Source organism: Protopterus annectens, chromosome 7.part1 (genome assembly GCF_019279795.1).
Source record: "Protopterus annectens isolate FY-2018-M chromosome 7.part1, PAN1.0, whole genome shotgun sequence".
NCBI classification, from domain to species: domain Eukaryota; kingdom Metazoa; phylum Chordata; order Ceratodontiformes; family Protopteridae; genus Protopterus; species Protopterus annectens.
The window spans coordinates 140,553,376-140,559,460 of NC_056740.1; the positions used below are offsets into that span (position 1 = coordinate 140,553,376).

Here is a 6,085-nt window from a genome sequence, read left to right on the forward strand (position 1 = left end):
CACCACAAAAGACAGTCACTATGCATTCCTCTGATGTTAGATGGGATGAAAGCAGAGGTTTAAATTGTCCTAGCCACATATTTCAAGTGACTGCTGATATAAGTATACGTAGCATGCTTCCTCACCCCTAACTCTCAAAGTCAGCCCCATGTATATGTGCCTGATATGTGATTGTGAGAATGATTTCAGTAATATATTCTAATTTGTTGCTCCTAGACAGTACACCACCCCTACAAAAGCTGTAGTAACCTTCTTTTTACACTTCTGAGGTCTGTGGGAAAAGTAAATAAACAATGACCACACTGTCCTCAGCTCAAACATAAGCTATAATGACTTCATGTGCACACCTCTAAGGTTTGAATGTGATGAAAATTAAAGTTGTAATAACCACACAATCCCCAGCCCCCCATAACCTACACCAGCTTTCTGTACACACACATTTGAGCAGACCTGGTTTTAGAACAGGTGAGGTTGAAACCAGAGGCTGTTGTCAGCTTTATCCTAGAAGGGTCATATCTCAGCACTCTTCAGGTTAAACAGCTCCATCAGAAAACTGATGCATTCTTTGTCCTCTTTTTTTCTTCAACCAGCAATAGCTTTTGTGGGAGTCCTCACGGAGTCAAGGGTGATTAATGGACCCCACCCCCCCCGTACCCATTTATACAGTCTGGTGAGTGAGAACCACCAGACTCCAAGAAGATCTAAGTGCCTGAATGTTATGTGATATATTTTGTCTTACTTTTGAAATATAATTACTTGTTAGGTACATTTTTTACTGATACCCAGAAGAATAATGTCTGTGTCCTGGCATTATTAGGTGTGTGCACAACTAAAAATCTGTGATATTTTTTTAAAACACACACACAAGCCATAGCAGTACTCGTTTTGTACTTATTTCAGCAAATAGCAATACATTGTGCAACAATGGTATTGCCAAACCAGATCAGTAACTGCTGTCTAGCAATTGTCAACCAGCCGCAGGGGTAGGTCGCTTATTTACCTCACTGGGCAGTAATGCATACCTGTCACTGTCCCTGATTTCACAGACCTTCCCTGATTTTGTTCTTACATTTGCTTTCTCCTTCGTAAAAAGTTTGATTTGTTGGTAAATCATTCAAGATTACAAACAGTCAAGCAATCCAGACATCTGAGTTTTACACTTATTGTCCAAAAATATGTGTTGCTGCAAAAGGTGTTATTCGATTAACCTTTTAAGTAAATTAAGAGTATTATTTCAAATGTAGTCCTGATTCTAAGCCATTATTTTATTATTTTTGAGATTGCACTGAATTCTTAAGCAAAGAAATTGAGAGTTATAGTATCTGGTGTTCTGCTTTTATTCATAAAACTCTCTGAAAGAGAAAACGATCCCTGATGATCAGAAGTATCAGCTCTTCTTAAAACCAAAATTTGCACGGAGATAAGTCACTCTGGGCTGCTGATCTCTCTAGTGCTTACCTTGCTCATGTTTATTATCAACTTCATCGTAACATTGTCATATAACAGCCCTGTTCAGGTTAATGAGAATAATTAGGAAATTAATACATTTCTTCTTCCTCAATTTCCCCAGCCAGCAGCATTTTCTGTGGGGCCCCCACACAGTAAAGGATGATTAAGGGTGGCCCCCTGCAGCCACGGGTATAGCCGGGACTAAAGCTAGATATGAAGTTAGTTTTAGTGTAGAACATGTCCAACAGCAGGATTTAACCAAATATCTTTGAATTTTAAAGGAGATATAAATAGGAGATATTATCCATGTCATGTGGTTTATTAAGAATTCAAGAATGCTGTAGCAGTTTCTGTTGGTTTGACAGACATGTTACAAAATACCAGGATAAGACAATTTGCTGTTGTTGGGGCCCCCCTGGGAACAGGGGCCTCCAGCGACCACAGGGTTTGCTGGTGCCTAAGGCCGGCTATGTTGGTTATTATATGTATTTCTGGATTCTAATGTGTTCTTGTTACACAGCTTTCACGCGTTTGCAAGTGGCTGTAACAAAAAAAAAAACTATTAGGATCATAACAAGTTACTTAGCTAATGGACAAAGAACCTTTTTAAGCCTAGTCATTCATGCCCCAATTTTTATAATTATCAGTGTCGTAGGACTAAAACGACTTTGGTATATGCCTGTGCCTTAAGGCATCTACAAGCTGCACCTGTCCATAAAGTACACAGGTGACAAGCCATGGGTGTCTTTACAGTTTCCCTTCTATTGGTCCAAATTGCATTTGAATGGGATTAGGAAAGAGCTCTGTTTGGCATGAATGGGAAGAGTGTTCCACAGAAAGGGTAGTCTTTGAGAGGCATATATGTTCCTCCAACATGTTTTGCTTATGTCACAGATGAGGTTTAGATCCTTAGGTCAGGTAATTCCAGTGCTGTTTGCTGAATGTATAGGATTAATCAGGACTGGATGGGAGAATGCCTTGTAGGGTAGGCATAGATCACCTCTCAGTAGCCTGTAAGAGACTCGGGACAGGGCTTTGATGCGGTCCACATAGGACATGTCATTTACATCCTGTATTCTTTTAGTGAGTAACTTGTGTGGCCGGTCTAGCTGTTGGTAGATGCCAAAGGATGCATTGTACTCTATTATAGGTCTAATGAGAGGTGAGTATAGTGAGGCTGTGATCTCCTTAGATCTGGATGCCTTGCCCATACTTATAAGTTGCACAATGTAGAAGAGCTTTTTCACCACTATGGCACATAGGTTCATAGATTAGTAGCATGGTTTGGTTCTCGGCTGGAGCGAACTTCTAGTGAACTGTAAAGACATGCAGGTAGGTGTGTGAGTTTGTGTGTGTGCCTTCTGTAAAGGTTGGGTGCCGGGGATTCTATTCCAATGACATGGCACTTGTGGATGTTTGTGTGTTTGTTTGTGTAGAAAGCAATGCTTTTGAGGCCATCCACAGTCACTACAACTTCCATTGCTCTTCTTTGGCAAGCCTGCTGCTATCATTCACACTGAAATACACCTTTGGGGAAAGCAAAGTAAAAGTAGCCCAGTAATCTCTGTGGCGCATGCTATAACTGCGTAATGCTGTAGTATGATGTACTAGTTAGGTAGGAGTTCCAATCCCAGACATGGCAACTGTGAGAAATGGTGTGTGTGTGTGTGTGTGTGTGTGTGTGTGTGTGTGTGTGTGTGTGTGTGTGTGTGTGTGTGTGTGTGATTCGTATCCTCTGTGGAGGTTGCTGTGAGTGTGTAACAACTGAACTCATTGTGGAGCAGGTTTTGTTTTGAAATTCCTTTCTTGGAAAACAACCTTCCTTCTAGCCATCACTTCAGCAAGAAGAGTGTCTGAATTACAGGCCCTCATTGCAGTGGAACCCTTCATTATCTTCCATGCAGACAGGGTTTCCCTCAGGACTAATCTTTCCTTTATGCCCAAGGTGGTGTCTTCTGTGGCCCTAAATCAGTCCATTCATTTGCCTACTTTTTCCCTAATCCACAAAACCAAGGGGAACAAATACTGCACTCTCTGGACGTGCACAGGCAACTTAGATTCAGTTTGGATAGGACTAAGCCTATCAAAAAATCTGAGCAGCTACTAGTTAGCTTTGCTGCAGGGGCAGAGGGGAAGGCCATTTCAAAGCAAACTTTCCCAATTTCCCAAACAATGCCCATTGCATTCATTTCTGCTTAAAACATCATGGAAAACCTACCCCACAGGGGATAAGATCACATTCCACCAGGGCTGCATCTCCCTCTGTGGAATTTCTCAGAGGGGTCCCTACCAGGGACATCCTAGAAGCTGCCACCTGGAGCTCTGTACATACCTTCACCAAGCATTACCACTTGCCTATCTTTTCTAAATCCAGAGCTGGATTTGCCACTGCAGTCTTGCAGGGATTAATAGCTGGCCCTAATGCTCTTTAACTTACTCCTCCCTTTTTTAGCTTTGGGAATCAACCCAAATGTGATGACTGCAACAGTGAAACATGAAGAACATAGTACAGTTGTGTACACTTACCATAAATGTAGATGTTCGAGTGTATTCACTGTTGCAGTCCTGGTTACCCTCCCTCCAGCCCCCTGACTTCTCTTGGCTCTACCTCTACTTCTGGTTGGTATACCTATTTTTTTCGTGTGTATTTGCTTTTTGATGGGGGTTTACCATACCATTTAATTGCTTCCTATTGTGGGGGCACCTGACATCTGGGGCAAGAAAAACTGATGTAATGGCATTGGCTGCATGTTTTATACCCCTGACGACCTGACGTCAAGGAAGAAGCGACAGCATCCTATGCAGAAATCCGAAGACTCTGGTATTCAGGCCGGCTGAGGGCTACCTGCAGGCAGATAACCCAAATGTGATGACTGCAACAGTGAATACACTCAAACATCTGCATTTATGGTAAGTGTAGACAACTGTACTTTCTTAGTCTTGTTCTATCTGATGTTACATGCTGCTCCATTGTATGGTACCCTATCGGCTCACATGTTTGTATGGCCAAACACAAACGTGTCCCATACCACAGACAGGCATTGGACCACACTGTGTCATGACCCAGTTTATGTAGGGTAGTGTGTGAGTGGCACATAGGATGATGTTTAGCAGACAGTCTGTATAGTGTCATATTAAGCTTGCGTGTACCATATGTGGCTGTGGCTGTGTTCACATTGGTTGTGGGTATGCACTTTCTCACAGGTGTCTGTTACTCTGTGCTGTGACATGCCTGTAGAGCCTGCTATATTTCAGGTACATGTGTATTCCCCCATACAAAATGTAGGCCAGTGTTGTGGTAGTCTGCCTGTAGTTTGCACAGTGCTTTGTTAGATTCCTAGCAGCTTAGTGTAATTACCCAGTGTGATGTTATGTCCAGATATTTGCAAGACGTACTGCTGCCAGGCCACCATAACAGTTGTGTATTTCTGACAAAGCAGTGGGATTCTGTACAGATGCATGTCACTAACTACTGGTATTATTTGGCCATGTGACCTATGCAACACTAGTTTTTATGTGTCAGGACAGATAGGCATGTGTGAATACATAAACTGCGTGGGCATATGTAGTCCAGTATTTACGTGATATACCCATGTACATGGGTGTTAACATCCACATTTCCAGGCTAGGTCCATGTCTCACATGAAGGGGATCTGTGTATACCTCTGGACTGAGCAGAGAGTGCCAGACAGTCCACATATATTGGTCATTTCTCTGCTGTAGTCCACAGGATCATTACTGTGCTATCAGTGGTACTGTACTATGATGTCCTTAGGATGTCTGTCAGTAACCAATGGCATACCTGTCAATAGCAGATGTGGCCTCCTACACAAAACATGTGTGTTAAGACAACCCCTGTTACAGTAGCAACAGTCTAGATATATACCTGCAATGCATACATGACATCCCTTTGCACTAAAAGGTTGCGACTATTGTTGCTGAGGTAGGACTCCACTCCATGCTCTGGACATATGGTAAACATATATATGTGTGTGTGTGTGTGTGTGTGTGTGTGTGTGTGTGTGTGTGTAAATCCATAGATTTATATAGATATATATAGACATACACATATCTACATACATATATGGATATATATATACACACACACATATATATGTATAATATACACACATATACAAACACATGTATACATATACACAGCTATATAAGTCTACACATATACAGATATATAGATATATATGCACATATAGTTATGGATATCTACATATATATCAACATAAATAGGTATAGCTGTACATATATGATGTACATACATACATATATAAATATATATACAAATATATATATATATATATATATATATATATATATATATATATATATGTATACACATACATAATTACAGAGAGATCTATACATGGCCATATATATGATGCACTATACAGATGTGTATAAATACATATTTATGACTAAATATGCATATGAACATGTAGACATATCTAGAAATGTATATGTATATATCCAAATCATGGTCATGTGTAAACATTACTGTTGTGTATACCTTCCAAGATGTATCACACCGTTGTATCTGATGTGTATATTGAGATATAACAACATATGTGATGCAAAAGTAATATCACTAACATAGTAAATAGTGTGGGGAGAAATAGCCAGG

General features: G+C 40.7%; 1 protein-coding gene across 1 annotated transcript in view; it reads left to right on the plus strand.

The window, feature by feature from the left end:
* Positions 1 to 6,085, plus strand: part of XPC (XPC complex subunit, DNA damage recognition and repair factor) — a 1,641,424-nt gene that overhangs the window by 45,689 nt on the left and 1,589,650 nt on the right. The gene's annotated exons all lie outside the window — the stretch shown is intronic.